This window comes from Panicum virgatum, chromosome 7N (assembly GCF_016808335.1).
Source record: "Panicum virgatum strain AP13 chromosome 7N, P.virgatum_v5, whole genome shotgun sequence".
Classification (NCBI taxonomy): domain Eukaryota; kingdom Viridiplantae; phylum Streptophyta; class Magnoliopsida; order Poales; family Poaceae; genus Panicum; species Panicum virgatum.
The window spans coordinates 22,258,845-22,276,056 of record NC_053151.1 but is presented as its reverse complement, the minus strand read 5'-3'; the positions used below and the strand labels follow the sequence as shown (position 1 = coordinate 22,276,056).

General features: G+C 45.0%; 2 long non-coding RNA genes across 2 annotated transcripts; both read left to right on the top strand.

The window, feature by feature from the left end:
• Positions 1 to 6,092: 6,092 nt before the first annotated feature.
• On the top strand, positions 6,093 to 6,843 carry LOC120682444. Its single transcript, XR_005678451.1, has 2 exons — positions 6,093 to 6,234; positions 6,314 to 6,843. It is a non-coding gene; the product is annotated as an uncharacterized LOC120682444 (long non-coding RNA).
• Positions 6,844 to 10,823: 3,980 nt separating this feature from the next.
• On the top strand, positions 10,824 to 12,880 carry LOC120683629. The gene is made up of 3 exons (XR_005678857.1): positions 10,824 to 11,138; positions 12,004 to 12,214; positions 12,563 to 12,880. It is a non-coding gene; the product is annotated as an uncharacterized LOC120683629 (long non-coding RNA).
• Positions 12,881 to 17,212: the final 4,332 nt, after the last annotated feature.

The window sequence follows — 17,212 nt, the reverse complement described above, 5'->3', positions numbered from 1 at the left end:
CGCCTCTAGTCAACCCGCGTCTCCTTTGTCTCAACGAAAGGAGACGCTTCTTCTAAACACGCGTCTCCTTTGCTTGTTTCAAAGTAGACGTTGAATAAGAACCCGCGTCTCCATTCGTTGTATGAAAGGAGACACCTGTTAATAACCCGCGTCTCCTATGATCCTCCTATGTGCTCATTGCATATGCCCCTAATTTATTTAGGTCCAGCATCCAAATTCACAGAAATTCATAGAAATCCACAAAATTCACAGAAATCCACAAAATTCACATGCATCATATTACAAAATTCACAGGACAACATCACTGGCATCACCATCTCACAAGTTAAGAAACATCACTGGCTTGACATCAATATCACAAAATTCACAAGATAAGAAATAGTGCTACACATCACTGGCATCATATCACGAGTTATGAAAATTCACAGCATCTTTTTGTCAATCATCACAACCATAGTTTTATCATCAAGGTGAAATTGTCCTTTGAGTTTGATCACCTGGTCCACGATGAATGCGGTAGTTCTTTCACGAATGTAGACTAGCTCATCCTTGTTGAGAGGTCGAAGCCCTACCTCAAATTCCTGAATATAAGAAAGTCAGCAGTCTGCACACATACGTGGTTACCAAACATGTGCAGTGCTAATAAGCAAGAACTGTGCAGTTCAGTTGCAGGTGTTACAAATGCAGATCCCAACCCAAAGAGAAAGAAAGTACCTCAGGATTACCCTTCACTAATTCCATTGCTAAAACCATGTGATAGGCAACATAGAAGCCGCAGACGTGTCCACCAGGTTGTTGGTGGCACTGCGATAAATGTATAAAGAAAAACAGTGGTGAGAAGAAAGAAACTCAAGCTTTAGTACTAGCTTCCACAGGCAGGTAATAATTAATACATACCGCAAACTTCATGACATGTTCCAAGTTGTTCATGGGCAACTTCTTCTTGCTGCAGTAAGAATTCCAAGCCCTACAACAAAACATGCAACAATGGTTAGGGCACTGTTAATAAACTCTATAGAGTTTGTTGAGGAAGTTTGCAGGTTAAGAAAGAACTTACTCATTAATGACATCTTTCAAAGGGGAAAAATCATATATTGGGGACAACCTCAATGAATCAAAATACAAGACCCTGTTGTGCCTTAGAAGGATCACCACTGCAATCTAGTGCCCACCAGTGTTATGCGCAAACATGATCATTTTCTTTTTAGCATATTTTTGCAAGCCACGTCCCATATAGTCCACACAAAAAGAACGGGAATACGTTATCATTGTCGAGTTCAGCGATTCAGGATCAAGGAAGCCCACAGGTGCTTGCTTCGTCCTAGCTTCTACAACCAGAGACCTAAGATTAGGAAAAAACAAAGTGTAAGCAGGCAAAATACATGGTAAAGATGAACTGAAGCAAAAATCACATTTAGATAGAAAAATGATTAGTGAGAAGCAGATTAAATTTTCAAGCAACTTACAGCATGAAGCAGCGGAGAAGTGACATATCCAAAGCATCCAACTTGAAGAGATCGTACAAGTCACTGATGCCCACACTGAGTTTATCCGTTACCTCTTCTCTCATAACCCACCAGCCGATCCTCAACACGCCCAAAATCGGTTCCCGATCTTGTGCCTTACAACGGTCCATGTAGTATTTGTGGAAATTTTTGGTAGCAGATCCAGCATCCTTGAGTTCAGCAACACTGAGAATTGGCTTTCCAAATTTGTATTTTGGGTTTACTTCAGTCCAAGGTTTGGCCACCTTCTTGTCACTTCTGTCAGATAGCTTCCTGGTAGGCTTCTGAGAGCTTTTCGCTGCAGCAAGTTTCTTTTCCTGCTGCTTTGAGTTGGTTGCAGAAGGTTTCATTTGAGCATGTAGAGCGCTGTCTAAGGCTTCTTTAAGATCATTTGGTGCAAGGCCTATCCTGTCTGGTGCAGGTGGTGTCTGACCAGGATCAATGACAGGGCTATTGGGCCTGGATGGAGCTGCGGCTTTCTTTGAATTGTCATCGACAGATTTCTCAACATTAGCAGTGGCATGACTCTGGGCTCCTGCTTTGGCATCATTATTATTGGATGCTGCAGCATCCTTCGAAATGGCATTGACAGCACTCTTGGTTGCTGCTACAGCATCCTTTGAAGGGACATTGCCAGCACTCTTGGTTGCTGCTGCAACTTGTTTTTCTGCATGTTCCTTTGGACCAACAATGGGGGAGCTTTTGGATGGAGCACTTTTGGGTTGCCTTGGGAATGGTGGTGGGGATGGAATCTTTGTTGTATCTTGCGGTGGTGGGGATGGAAGTTTTTTTGTATCTTGTGCCCCTGGAGGAGGAGGAGGAGGTGGTGGGGAAGCATGTGCGGAAGGAATCTGTCCCATAGTATCTTGTGCCCCTGGAGGAGGAGGAGGTGGGGAAGCATGTGTGGAAGGATTCGGTCCCGTAGTCTGTGAACAAGATGTTCGAATTGGTGCTCCCTTGACTCTAATGTAACACCTCTTCCACTGTATCCTCTGGTATTGAGTTTGTCCAAGTGTCTTGGTTTCGTCATTAGGAGGGTCTTCCAGCACGTGATCCCTCCAGGAACTAAGTACATACTCCACTTTGACCACAGCACAGTCTTCATGAATCGGGACTGTATGTAGTACTTTCTGTTGTGGAAGAACCTGAGCAATTGCAACCTCAACTAGATGACCCCCCCACATGATCATTAGGCCACACTCTGTGGGTTCAGTCAATTTGTCTGTAGTGTCCTGGTCTTCCTACATAGGATCAGAGTGCACCTCCGCCGATGGCTCTGCAGTGTCGTTGTTCCAACCTCCAACTACATTTGCAGACGCACAGCTCCTCCGTCCGGCGGGTGCAGGGCTTGTGTTCCTGGAAATTGGTATAACCTGGAGACCTTGGCGTGCTAGCATGGCCACCAGATCCTCCTGCATCTCAGCCTTGAGTTCTTCCTTGAGCTGTTGCTTATCAACTGATGAGTTGGTCCTCTTCCTCTTCCTGTACATGGTAGCGTGCTGAGGCCATGCATACTTCCATCCCTGGTAGCTAGTCAGTACTTGGGCCCCGAACAACCAGGTCGCATGCCAATTCCTGGACCGATCGTCAGGGTAGTCTTCCCATGGGTAGCGGATCCCAGCTGCAGCTAATTGCCTGTCCTCTTCCTCCCACTGTGCTATTTTCACAGCATAACCAGCTGGACCCATGCTGTGCTCGTTTGTGTTCAGGCTTCGAAGTTCTTTGAACCTGCCACTAACAAATGAGGCGTCTCTGGTTTTCTGCTGTTTCACGAACTCATCCCACTGTTCTCGCTTGATAAACTCATGCTTTGTAAATGGCTCAAGTCCTTTTCTGATAAAATCTCGCCTAAGCTGAAATCTGAATTGTCACCATGCCTTGGCTGCCATCTTCCACAAAAGCTTGAATGCCTGATCTTTCATTTCTTCCTGGAACTCCAAGTGTTTCTGCAGATACTTATCAAACAAGCGCCACTTTTCTTGCTTGCCTAGTTTTTTTTTTATTTCTGGCAAATGCAAATGTATCTTTTGTCTAGCAATGAGCCCTGCAAGCGTCCTGAACCTGCGCTTTTGTGTCAATGGTACTGGCATCCCCCCTGCCTCAACCTCAGTGACTACCATTGTGTCTCTTGGCCACTTTGTGGCTGTCCTTAGCGCTCTGGCTCGGCGCGCAGCCCCACCCACCTGCTCTTCTTCTTCACTACCAGTGGCATATTCATCTTCTTCATAATGTTCATCTTCTTCATCATGCTCAGGTCTATAGTCACCGTCAGATTTATCCTGTGAATTAATAGTCAAGGGATTATGAGAAAGGTGGATAAAAGTTTAGACATCACAAGAGCACATTAAGTGGAGGGGCAAAGTAAAATCAAGGGATTATGACATTTAAGAGTATATGCTAGCTAAGCAATAATTGATGGACTGCACAATTATTTCAGCTCAGTGTCCAAGAATAGCACAAAAAGCAGACCATACTGCTAGCTCTCCCAGGAGACATGCTACAACAAACGAAGGATTTGCAATAGCAAATATATAATTTACGGAAGTAACTAATATATAGTCTAGTTGTACACATGACCGGGACTAACAAAGTGGATTTTACGGAAGGAGTGAGAAGGAGTAACCACATAAGAATATATAAATTATGTATATAGTTGTTAGTGACAAATTCTTAGCGGTGGCTTGATGATTCGGTATTTGCTATTGGAGTGATTAACACAAAGACTCTTCACGGAGAGGTGCCAAGCTTCAAGGGATCCACGTAGCCTCGGGAATGAGTCGTGATCCTGCCCAAACCCCAATCCAGCCCTATTTAATTAAATAGTTGGCCCGATCCTTATCCAGCCCTTCAAATAATTAGTTTTATTCTATCCAATCCCATCCTTTAAGTAATATCATCCTAGCCCAGCCCTGATCCTATATATATGCTCATGGGCCAATCCATTTTCACTAAAGGAGCACAGCCCGCAGGCTGCTATTATTAAACCCCATGATGACCAAGTAGCCCGTGAGCTGCCAATTCTCAAACCCTGCTACCATTTGACACAGGGAATCGAAAAATGGAACAGTAGAGTTCTAAATTTGATATACTGATGATCGAGCCAAATAAAAAGTACCACTGAACACAAGAGGTGCATCACAGCATCCAACTAAAACAGTCCACCAAGAATCGTCTCTTATACACCCATGTTTGGAGTGTTTGGCATACGGACTAGACAGCGAACAAAGCAAAGTTGTCCAACTCATTTCAGGTCCCTGAGAACAATGATGACTGAATCCCCCCGGAGGAACATCTTGCTTATGAAACTGTCTTTGTTCACCGGAAGAGCCTTCTTCTTGCCTTTACCAGTCTTTGGTATCTGTAACAGGAGCAACAGATGTTAATGAACACATAAACACAAGAGACGGAACTGATACAGCAGCTCAGATAACATGCCATATATTGATATACCTCAGTCCACATCTCCCTAACATTGTCAAGAACCATGTTGCAATGCCGATCAAATGCCCTCACACGACCAAGTAACCTGCAGTCAGCACTTAGCAATTTAGCATAATATAAAATGCTTAAAATGTGATACATCAGAGAGAAACCATAATCTAGCTGATGGGTGACAATGATGGATATAGCTAGCACACTTGTAGCCTGCTAACAATGTCCAGAGTTTAAAATGCAGAGTTCAGATCTTGTTACCATTCTAATTCAGACTAGCTATAGTCTGCTAGCTTTTCAGTACCTTATGTTACCAATGGAAACTAGTATGTGTGCTGAAATATTTAACTTGCATTAATTAAGTGAAAAAACTAAACTAGTATGTGTGCTGCACTAGGAGATTGGGTAAGAGGCAACGAATAACATTACTTTCAACCTGCAACCTGCTATCTTATTAGACAAACAGGCCACAATGAAGCATAGATAGCTGCCAAAGCACCAAAGTTACATTCCACTGCCAACTAATGCATGCTGCTCCATTAAGTTGTACAAACCAATAGGCTCAAAGTTTGGCTACATGAGCAGTCACAGATAACTGATAATGTTTTATCTTACCCGAATAAAACCAATAAGAACTTTGCAAATGTAAATGATGACTTCTTTGCGGCATAAGCAAATAATCAACACAGTGCTAACTAGTTAATGAGATGTTTGGAAGTCAAGAAACAAAATCACAACAAAGCGAGAAAATAGTCAGCAATAAAAAGGCCTTTTCAGTGTACCTGAAAAATAAGGAGCCTTATGCAAAGGGCCTTCACTCATCATCTTCATCATCATCTGAACATCCTTTTTCCACTCATTGGTTCGCCTTCCTCTTCATCATTGAATCCAATCAACCAATCTTTAGTACAAATTAGGGCTTCAAGAGTTTCAGGGGAGAGTGAAGTCCTATCTTTACCAAGGATTCTTCCAACAGCACTAAATGCAGACTCTGAGGACACTGTGCTGACAGGGATAGCGAGGAAATCTCTAGCCATCAAAGACAAGACTGGATATGCATCTGAATTCTTCTTCCACCATGCTAGAACATTGAAGTTCTCATCTGACCTCACAAGGATCCTTGGGTCCTCCAAATAAATATCCAATTCTGATCGTTCTGAACGAGCATCTGAATTTTGTGATGCAAATTGGGCAAATGCAAATTCCACGCGTCTTTTACCACATACCAGACCTAAGGAACTAGTACCAGACTCAACAGACTCGCTCATGGCCTGCTCATCAGATACATTGACCACAGGTAAATTGTTGATCCTCACAATTTTTTCATATTCTTGGTAATACTTCTTCAAGTACCGCTTTAATTCTCTCATTTTCAGATCAACATGTTCACCAATTGTGTGGAAGTAGAACTTGATGAAGTCAGTTTTCATACTAGGATCTAGCACAGCAGCTATAAGAAGAGCAATATTAGGATTTGTCCAATATTTCTGGAATTTGGTATGCATCTTGTCAGCCAATTCATTGAGGAGCTCATTAGTGTTCCATGTCTCATCAAGCAAAACATCTCGGATGGCTAGCAGCATCTTCAAGAAAAGATGGGCTGTAGGATGCCTATCCGTAGAAAATGCTTTAGTTGCCTCACTGAACTCTTGAAGAAAGCCATGAAGAGCTTCCACATTTGCCCATTCATAATCACTTGGAGCTTCATGATGTTGCTCAGTCGCATATCTGTTTAGAGCCACCTTGTACTTCAATGCTTCGTTTAGCATGTCATAGGTGGAGTTCCATCGGTGTGGAACATCCAGAACCAGTCCTGACTTCACTTTGAGGCCTAATGTTTGTACAATTGTGTTGAAAGTTTGCATCCGAGATGGTGTGGATGTGACAACCTTGATGATATCCCTCACTCTAAGAACTGAATGAGGAATGACCTTAAAACCTGCCTGGACCATAATATTCAGAACATGGGCAGCACATCTCACATGTAGGTGTTCACCTCTGAAGAACATTTCAGAACCTAAAGCATCACGCATGTCCTTTACTGCTCTGTTATTCACACTAGCATTATCTAATGTCAAAGTAAACAGCTGGCCAACTAAGTCCCACTCTACCAAGCATGAGGTAATCCCATCCTGTACCGCATATGATGTATGTGGAAAAGAAATCTGCTTGAATGATATGATTTTTTTTTTGCAACTCAAACTCCTCATCAACAAAGTGTGCCGTAACACCTAGGTAGCCCAAGTTCTGATTGGAGGACCATAAATCAGCTGTCAAACTAACATGGGATTTCAACTTTGAGAACTGGTCACTCAACATAAGCTTTTCCTCTTCATACAACAGAAGGCAATCTGCCCGAACACTTTGCCGACCAACTACTCTGAACGATGGCTGGCAATAATTTATCATTTCTTTCCAAGCGGGATCTTCAGCTTTGCGAAACGCAATCTCTGCACTAATGAAGTACTTTGCTATTAGACCTCGAAAGACTACAGGATCGAAGATGACCTGGTCTCCATCACTAGGCTTCGACTTCAAGGTTGCTAAGAACCTATCCCTATCTTCTTGTGTAATCTGAGGGCAGTGGTATCCGATGTGCCTATTTAGGTGAGATGTCCCTTTCCCAGCGACCAAAGATAACTGAGTCCTACAATATTTGCATATTGCCTTTTCTATTCCATCTACTACTTCTGACTCTATGTGTTCCCAAACTTTAGCTCTTTTTTTGGATGACCGACTTGACTGATCAGTTGACATAGACTCATGACTCTCTGCAACAAGTTCTGGAACAGCTGAAACCCCTTCCATTTCTAACCAGTAATGATACTGCAATAAGCCATCAGAAATTAAAGGCGGTAGCACATAGAACTCAGTTTGTATAGCATTTCTCTACTATCTAGTTATTGCATATTAAGACAATATAGGATATAGGATGCAAACATAGTAAGATACTGCTTGTGTGCCTTTTCTGATCATGGGAAAAAACTAGACAATTCAGAAGGCAATATAATGTATTAAAATGCATAAGCAGACCAGCAAAAGCATAATCAGCCATGGGCTTAATGCACAAGAGCATCGAGCTTGTTGACTAGTCTACAGAGAAGCACACATATACCAATGCTAGTACATGACAAGAAATATAGAAGCCACAAGACAGTTATTTACTAAAGTTAACATACAAAAAATGTGTGAGTATCAGTTCTGAAATTTAAGGTGCATTCTAATATTTCAAACTGAAATCGTGATAGCTGCATTGGGCCCAAGCACATCTAATATTCCAAAGTTAAATTTGGCTCTACAAACAACCTCCTTAAACAACAATTGTTTTGGCCATGCTGTTAATTCTAAGCCAGTACCATATCAATTGTTTTGCAGCACATCATTGTAAGTTAGTACTATATCAATTGTTTTGGCCATGCTGTTAAATCTGTGTTACAAGCATAGTTCCTATTAAATTTTGGTTGGTCAACAAATGAAAGGGAAACACACAAGTGACTAGCATCTATATCAGCGGATCAAAAAATCGACTAGCATCTTTATGGTTATCCATCCACCTATTCGCAAGTAGCCATAGCAATAAATCGACCAGCTATTCTGCTAAGTTGCGGCACAAGCAATTCAGGAAACATACCAGCGGCCGCAAGTTTCAGAACCGGGGGGGGGGGGGGTGAGATTCTTGCTTCACGCACGAGCGGCTCCAGCGATGACCAGCAGAGCTGAGAGGGGATCAGAGTTGCTGGCTAGCCAGTGAGCTCCCTCAGGTCGTCAAGCAAAACAACTGCCGCCTGCAGCCTGCAGATCCAGATCAAAAGAATTAGGGGCGGGTGAATGCGTGTGGGGATCAAGAGCAGTAGCATGAAATCAAAAGATTTAAGGGAGGATCGTCTCAGCCTTTTCCTCACCGGTCGTGGCACCCAAGAACACCAGGCGGCGAGGTCCGAAGCCGTGGAGTCCAGCGGTCCAGGAGGGAGACACCGCGCCGGCCTGCTTGGGGACGACACCGCCGGATGTTGGATGGGGTCGACACCGCCGGTGCGCCGGATGACAGCAAGGCCGTCGACAAGGTGAAGGCGCGGAGCGTGGGCAGCGGCGGCGGCGGCGCCCTCGCCCTCGCCCTCGCCCTCGACCTGTCGCCCAACCGTATCGCGACGAGGAGGAGCAGCCCTTTCCTATTATCCACGGGCCAGGCCCTTAATTCCTATCCATGAACTACCATGGGCCAAGTCCAAAATCCAGACTGCGCCGATCTTTTTTAAGCACGGCCCAGTCCAATCCTACCTTTTATCTAAAAAGCCCATAAAGAGTCCTAAAATCTTTGCCCATGAGTTTGGAGGCCCACGAGGCCCTCGGATTTTCACGGCCCACCGTCAGGCCTAGATCCACGTGATCAGTTGATTGCCGTGTCTATATGGTAGTAAAACTTTCTTGTTATTCATCACTCACCGAGTATATCTAGCTTATATCTAACTTAGGCACTCCATTTTGTGACGATATATATGGAGCACTACGGCGTAGCGACGAAAATGACACGTTCGTCACTAAGACAAACTAGAGATCGTCATAATCTATTCAATTGCTAAATCATGACGAAAATTATTTTGTCGTAAAGGCCAATCGGTAAACATCACAATTCTATGACAACTTAGATTAGTCATAAATTTGTTTTTTTTACTTCACTGTATTTGTAATTGCTGACCACTGACGAAAGTTTTACTACCATATGGACACGGCAATCAACTGATCACGTGGATCCCAGCATCACTAGTCTTTTTTTTTGTGACTAGCATCACTAGTCACGTGGTCCCATATGCCTTATTTTTTTTCCGGTTTCCTTTCATTTTCAGCCCAACAACTCGTTGCATCACGGGCTTGATTGATTTCCATTTCATCTGAATGGGCCACGGCCTGCAGTCCCGAACAGGCCTGTAAGCCCAGCGTCAAATTCCAAGTCCCAGACATCTGAAGTGTCGAGCAAAAATTGGCAAAAAAATACGCTAAAGCGCAAACTTCAGGTCCGAACTCGCGACCAGAGCAATACTAGGCACACCGCTTCAACCACAGAACTATCAACGACCAGCGGCACCATTTGACAATATAAGTGATTCAATATATTTGTCTTCTAAGACACTACCACCACGTGTGCAGGCTGAGAACTAGTAGTATCAGGCCACGTGGTGCCGCTGCTTGCACAATCCAAATGAATAGTTAGTCTTTCTCTTTTTAATCTATAATTAGAACTTGTAATTGGTATTTTTGTCTCATAAAAGCTACAAATTTGATTGTTCTTTTTCCTGGTTTTCTCTAAAATCAAGCTCTTTCATTTAATGGTGTTTGTATGTTAATTGATATTCTTGGATATTTTTTATATGGCATATTTTCTTACACCTAAGTACAAATTAAAAAAATATATGTTATTGCATAATAGTTGGTAATGTAACTTCATATTGTCCCTAATGAATTTTTTTTATCTATCTCCAACAAATGGGCTAGAATGGAATAAATGAGCCTAAAGATAATTTTCGTGCGATTTTTCAAGTTTTATTGGAGGTACACATAATTCAACTTGGAATCACTTTCGATAAACATGCAGAAATTCATTTAAATGATAGAAAATACCAAATCTGTGCAAAAATTTATTGAAAATCCTATGTCAAAACTTTGATGTTGTGCATTGCATTTCAAAAGTCTGTCGAGCATTCAAGATACTTGTTTTTGCTATTTACTTCACACGATAGTTTTAAATGAATAAAGAAAAAGAAAAATATTAAGCAGTTAAATATGCTGCTTTGGCCCATCAAACCACACCGGTTTTAGCCATTCGATCGAATTGGATGGCTCAGATGATACGCAACTCAAATAAATATCCCAGGATCCCCAAACCCTACAGCTTTCCTCTCTCCGCACAGCGATCGCCCCCCTCCTTCAGGGCCTCCATCTCTGGCCGCGCCGCCCTGCTCGCCTCCCCCGCCCCCCTCCTCGCCTTCCCTGCCCCGAAGCAACTGCGACGCTGTGGAGCCGCGGCCGAGGTGGCGTGCAGGTGCTGCTTGTAGCGTCCATGCGCAGCGGCCGGCGCGGCGCCTGGCCATAGAGGGTTGGGCGACGCCAGATCCAGCCGCGGCAGAGGCCTAAGTCCAGCCGGCGCGATGGAGCCTGGAGACCATGGACGAAGTGGCGTACGTGCGCGCGAAGTCCAAACAACAGGTTAGTTCATGTGCTTTCATCCATTCACTTCACGATATGTCATCGATTGAGGTTGCAGATCTATGACGTTACGATATTTGGGGGAGGGTATCAAAGCTAGGGTTCGCTGGCCTTGGGAAATTGATGCTCGTTCACTGGAATCGAAGCTAGGTCTCTGCTGAAGCAGTAGGGTTGACTCGTTACTGCTGGATCCTCAATCTGCCTAACATGATTATGAGTAGTTACTGAATGTGTAGACAAAGAATTGTGTCCATGGAATAGCTCTCTGAATCTTGAATGAGTCCGGCCTTAGCGAGATCAGAGGGCCAGAATGACTTGAGTCCAGAGCGCTCCTCTCTTCTCCTGAAATTGGTTGATCATCCAGTTACATATTTTGCTTAGCTTCTGATGCTTGGCTTTAAACATTTTATTTCTTCTATGTATATACAATTCATGTCTATCAGTTTCATTCATTCACTCTGCAATATTTTATTGGCTAAGATTAAACATTTTATTTCTTCTATGTATATACTCACAATTCTAATTTCGATTACCTGCTGTTGAATTTTGTTTCAAATCTGGATTCTTGTGCTTAGTCTAAATGCTTGTAGCATTTAAAGTTTTCTTGTCCATGCATCATTCAATTATGCATGCTGTCTTTGATCTGTTTTTTTTGGCAAAATTCTGCTCATGTCTATCAGTTTATTTAGGCATATTAAATCAGTGTATAAAGCTCTGTACTCTACACTAATTTGATTATTTAAAAATGATCTGCAGCTCTTTTGTTTTCCAGTAGGGCGATCAACTTGCCTTTTTAGTTGTGCAATTAACAAATGCAAATATATTGTTTGAATGCCTCTTTTCTGATGTATATGCTCTTGCCTAGGTTAAATTTTCCATGGATCCTACCCACAAGGCAGCGCAATACGCTTGCTCTGATCTGCTCAAGTGTGGTCAGTGGCAAATGAGGCAGAAACTCAAGGACTACTTTGATGGTGTACCAGCAAACAAAGTAAGAACAACACCACCAATGAAGAGTATTCAGTAATGAACAATGAAAAGCACTAGCTGAGATGTGGTCGAGCCCGAAGCATAAGGTATGTAGTTGAATGCTGTTGGAAGTAGTATTCAGAAACAAGTCTCATGCATTGACAGTCTTTAGTCCTGCAAGAAGATTTATTACCTGCTGTTGGAATTTGTTTGAGAAATGAAATTTTGTGATCAACTTTAAGCCTGCAGCTTTGAAACATGTCTTGTCCATGCTAACCTGCAAGTTTTCAATTCATTTATCACTTCCTAAACCAATTTTCCTGTTTTAGCAAACATAAAGGAGGTAATAACAAGCTATGTTCGCTTTCTCATCTTATATGTTTTTACAATCTATTTTTCTCTATTTCCATTATGGGCATTGTTTCCTGTTGTGTACTGACATGTGCCTTTTATAGGAGAAGTGCCTGAAGGCTAAAGTGAATCGTGGGAAAGTCAAGTATGCTCACAAGACAGGCTCCTGGTGCTACATTGCGCAGACTGAGTGGTAATTTGCAATTATCTATGTGACCATGATGTAATTCTTATGGAACTTGTGACTTCTGTTGGTGAATTGATGAATCTGTTGACCTTTGTGTAATTTTTCTGAACCTGTGACTTCTGTTGGTGAATTGATGAATCTGTTGACCTTTGTGTAATTTTTCTGAACCTGTGACTTCTGCTGGTCAAGAGATGAATCTGGGAAGAGAGAATATAGTCATAAATGTTGTGGGCTTTGTTGGTATTCAATGTTTATGGGCTGTGATGATTTGACTTTGAACATGGGCTGGGTTGTGATGCATGTATTTGGCAAGTCCATTTAAGAATTAGGTAATGGTTATTCAGGCCCACGTAGAATTAAACCTTATAACTAGAACAATGGATTGGGCTTTGAAATGAATTGGGTTTTGAAAAGTTTCAGCCCACAATACAAAATAAATTGCGCTTTGAAGCAAAAAAAATAATGAGTTCAAATGGGTAATAAAAGTCTGAAATTTGAAAAATGAAATGGGCTTATAAGTGGGCTTAGCCCACGAATAGACTGATTTTTGTGACGAACTAAATGTCACAATTGCACTGCCACGTCACATCCTAGTCACTGCCACCTCATTTGCATACAAGGTTTTGTGACATTTTTGAGCTGATAATGACAAAAACCAGTCGTCATAAATTAGTGACAATAGAAGAATCGTCGCAAATATTATGACGAAGAAACTCAATTTTGTCGCAAAATACCTTTTATTACAGGGTATAGGCGATGAAGGGAATTTCGTCATGCTAGTGTCACAATTTATGAAACATGACAATAAAACCAGCTTTTGTGACGTAAATGAAATGTTACAAAAGGCCACATATGTTGCAGTGACGCCGTCTGGCAATGGCACAGGGCACCAGTATTGCATTTCCCGATTCTGCAACGCGTCACAAGAAGCATCAGAAGACCTCGTCTTCAAGAACTAACGCAGTCGGCCTGGTTGAGGCAACTTACCGGGTCGGCTGGGCGAACCAGCGAGTGTGCCTTCGGGCATGCCTTGTTGCGGATCACTCCGCAGAAGAATTGGCAGACCCGTGCCACCATCTCCTCCTTGGAGACCTTCCGCATCGCTTCGCGTGTCGGGTCAGACTGCCCCCAGTACTCGTACACCGGGTGGACTCGATCCTTGATCGGCTGGATCAGACGCCGGCTGAAGCTTATCGCCACTGCGCCTCCCGTCAGACCCTCGTCCTTCAGCTTCTTCAGGTCGGCGAGGAGAAGGTCGACTTGCTCCTGCTCGCGGGAGGTCGGCTGCATGTCCCACTTCGGGACCCTCATTGGCGCGTGGCCAGTCCGCTTCGGGAGCTCTGGCTTCTGATTCCCGATGTAGAACCACTCTGTCTGCCACCTCTTGGTGTTGTCCGGCAGTTCCATGTCGATGTACCGGGTCTTTAGCCTGGTGCGGAGGTTGAATCCAAGGCTCCCGACGACTTTGGACTGCCCGTCTTCTTCACTTGGTAGAAATACCGCCACAGGTCGAAGTGTGGCGGAATCCCCAAGTAGGCTTCGCAGAGGTGAATGAAAGAGGATACGACGAGAATCGAGTTGGGGACGAGGTGTACCAGCTCGATGAGGTAGTAGTGGAGCAATCCCCGCAAGAAATCGCCGGTGGGGATCCCGAATCCCTGTTCCACATACGACGTGAAAATCACCGTCTCCTTGTCGTCCTCCGTGGGGAACGACTCACTGTCGGTGGCTCTCCACTCCACCTCCGCCTTCGGCCTCAAGATACCCCGATCCACCAGGACCTGGATCCGCTCCTCCGTCATCTCCGACGGCAACCACACCGTCTTTGGATTGGGGATCTGCGGCTCCGCCATCTCCTCCTCGAGGAAGCCTTGAAACCTAGATCTGAAATGTGCTAGGGTTTTGACGCGCATACGGTGACGCGCGCGACCGAGACGGAGACGGCGGCTGCGCTAAACCCTAGTGCGGCGGCGCGGCGACTCGCGGTGGCGCTGCGCGGGGGTGCGGTGGAGTGCTTCGGGCTTTGGCTGTGGCGGCGGTGCGGTGAACCCTAGTGAAATGGCGAAATGGCTAAGTGACTGGGTTCCGTGCCCATCATTTCGTTTTATAGCGGCACATTGGTGGATGTTACGGCTCCGAGCCGCTCGCGTCGTTACGACTTCAGCAGTACTCGCGGCCTATCCACCAGGTTCACAGGATACGGTGTAACACCCCTGTGTTAATCGTGCTCGCTAATGACGTGTTTAATCGTTAATCATGGCTTAAGCGCATCATTAGCATTAATCGAGTTCGCGTGTTAAACATCGTTTTAGCCGTGTTCGACTACGTTTTTCTCCTTGATCCGAGCCTCAAATTAACTTTCGTCCAAAACGAAAGTTGTAGATCTTCTTTTCCTCTACAACTTTTATTTTGGCCAAATTTCAAGTTGCTATGTGAAATTATGAGTTTTGGACGGTCAAATCGAGTCAAAATTTCAGTCAAAATCGAACACAGCTCTTCTCCTGTGCACCACTGTGCTACCCCCGACGCCCATACCGGCGCTGTGGCCGCCGGCGAGCTCTCCACATGTCGAGCATCCCGGTGAACCTCGCCCTCCGTGCGCCACCCTTATCCTCGCGCACGCCCTGGAAGCTTCCCTTCCCTTCCCTTCATCCCATTCCTCGAGCTCGCGCGAGTAGAGCACGAGCAGAGCGCCGTCACTCGCCCCTCCGGCCGTTCCTCGCCGCCCCGCTCGAATCATTCGCGCCCCGAGCTCCCTAGCTTCGCCCCGTAGCTACGCCGCCCCATCTCGTGCCCGTTCGAGCCGCTCCCCGGCCAAATCGGCGTCCAGACCGCCGGCCGCCATTGACGTTCTCGCCGGAGCTCCGCCCTCTCTGTGATCTCCTATCTCCGGCCATCCCCCCTCTCAAATCGAGGGTGCGGTGAGCTTCCTCGCACTCTCCAATCCCTCCCCGACCTCTTTCCCGCCAGAATCCGGCGCCGTAGCCGCCGGAGGTCCGCCGCGCCGCCGTGGCCGCGCCGCCACCGCCACGTGCACGCCGCGGAGCCGCTCTGCGCGCGCTCGCGCCACGCCGCCGCGCGCCCCAGGTCCGCCTGGGCCCCCTGGCCGCGGCGCACCCTGTCTCCGCCGCCGGCCGGCCACGGCCGGGCCAGAACGCTGCGCCGCCGCGAGACCCGAATTGCACCGCCGCGCGAGCCCCCCTGCGCCTCCCCGCGCCGGCCCCGCCGGGATGCCCTGGCTGCGACCGGGCCAGGCCCCGCCGCCGGCGAGCCGCGGGCTAGTGGCAGCGCCGCCACCACCGCCGCGCCAGGTCGTGCGCGGCCGAAATAGGGAAGCTGGGATGGGCTCCCTCCCATTGACGGGTGGGGCCCAGTCGTCAGCCCCCTATTTAGTTTTTGTTTTTCCATTTTCAATCATTTATTTTCGGCTGAAAACTTTGAAAATTTGTAGAAGAACGTAGAAAAATGCAAAAAATACAAACTAAATTTTGTTGGGTTTCTAAAGTTAAGATCTTCAGAGGAAAAATACTCAAGCATGCGAAATGTTACTTTTGCCCTGCTAAAAATTTGGTTTGTGCTTAAGCTAGTTTATTTTGTATCGGTTGTTCTGTTTGTCTAAAAATCATGAAATTTTTGCAGTGGCCTAATCTTTGTATGTGTAATCCACTATAAAAATTTCAAGTGCTGGTGCTATGCACTTTTTAGTAAATCTAATCGTGTTTAGTTTAACTTGCTAGGGTTAAAATAAATGCTTTCTATCGTCAATAAATGTTGGAAAATATTTTATGACATGCTTTATCGCTATCACATTAAGCTGGTAATTGTTGTTGCTAGGTTATTTATGCAAGTTAGGTTTTTGCTTTTAAATTACCCTAGCTATGCTCCTTTCTTTTATAATTGTGGTTAATTGATTATTTTTTTTCATGCTTGTGTAATCTCAACCAAACAAGCTCCTGTATTAACCCATGCAACTCTAGGGTTGTGTTAATCCTTTGAAGCAAGTTTAGTAGCTGTTGTTTTGGAGGAAACACTTCAGGCTAAAAGGCATTAGAACCAAAGATTGCACATTAGTTCTAAACCATTTCTGTCGTAACCATAATTGTGAGGTTGCTCCGTAAATGCTTTTAGAGTTTGGTCCGTGCCTCTCATTGCGTGTTGCATTGCATTACATATTTCCATGAGTCTCATGCATGACATATTTTATTCGTGTAGACGCTGAAACCGAAGTCGCCTACGAGCTGATTGCCGAGCCGATCCCGGAGCCGCAAGCGGGAGAGCAGCACGAGGGCGCAGTCGAACCCACTTCCGAAGAAGTCGCTAACCCCGCTGATCTGTAAGGCAAGCCCCGGAGCATAACCTTTACTTTTAGTATTCCATGTTTACCTATGTATTTGTGCATTTACGTCTATAGGAATTGTATGAAACCCTAGTTTGCATATTTCTATAGGTACCTGTGAGTTTCTACTAGCTTGTAGGTGGCGTTAGACATGCTTTGCTAAGTAGGAACGCGATAGCAGTCGAGTGACATCCGGTCACTCACGAGAGATAGGGCTATGCTACTTGTTAA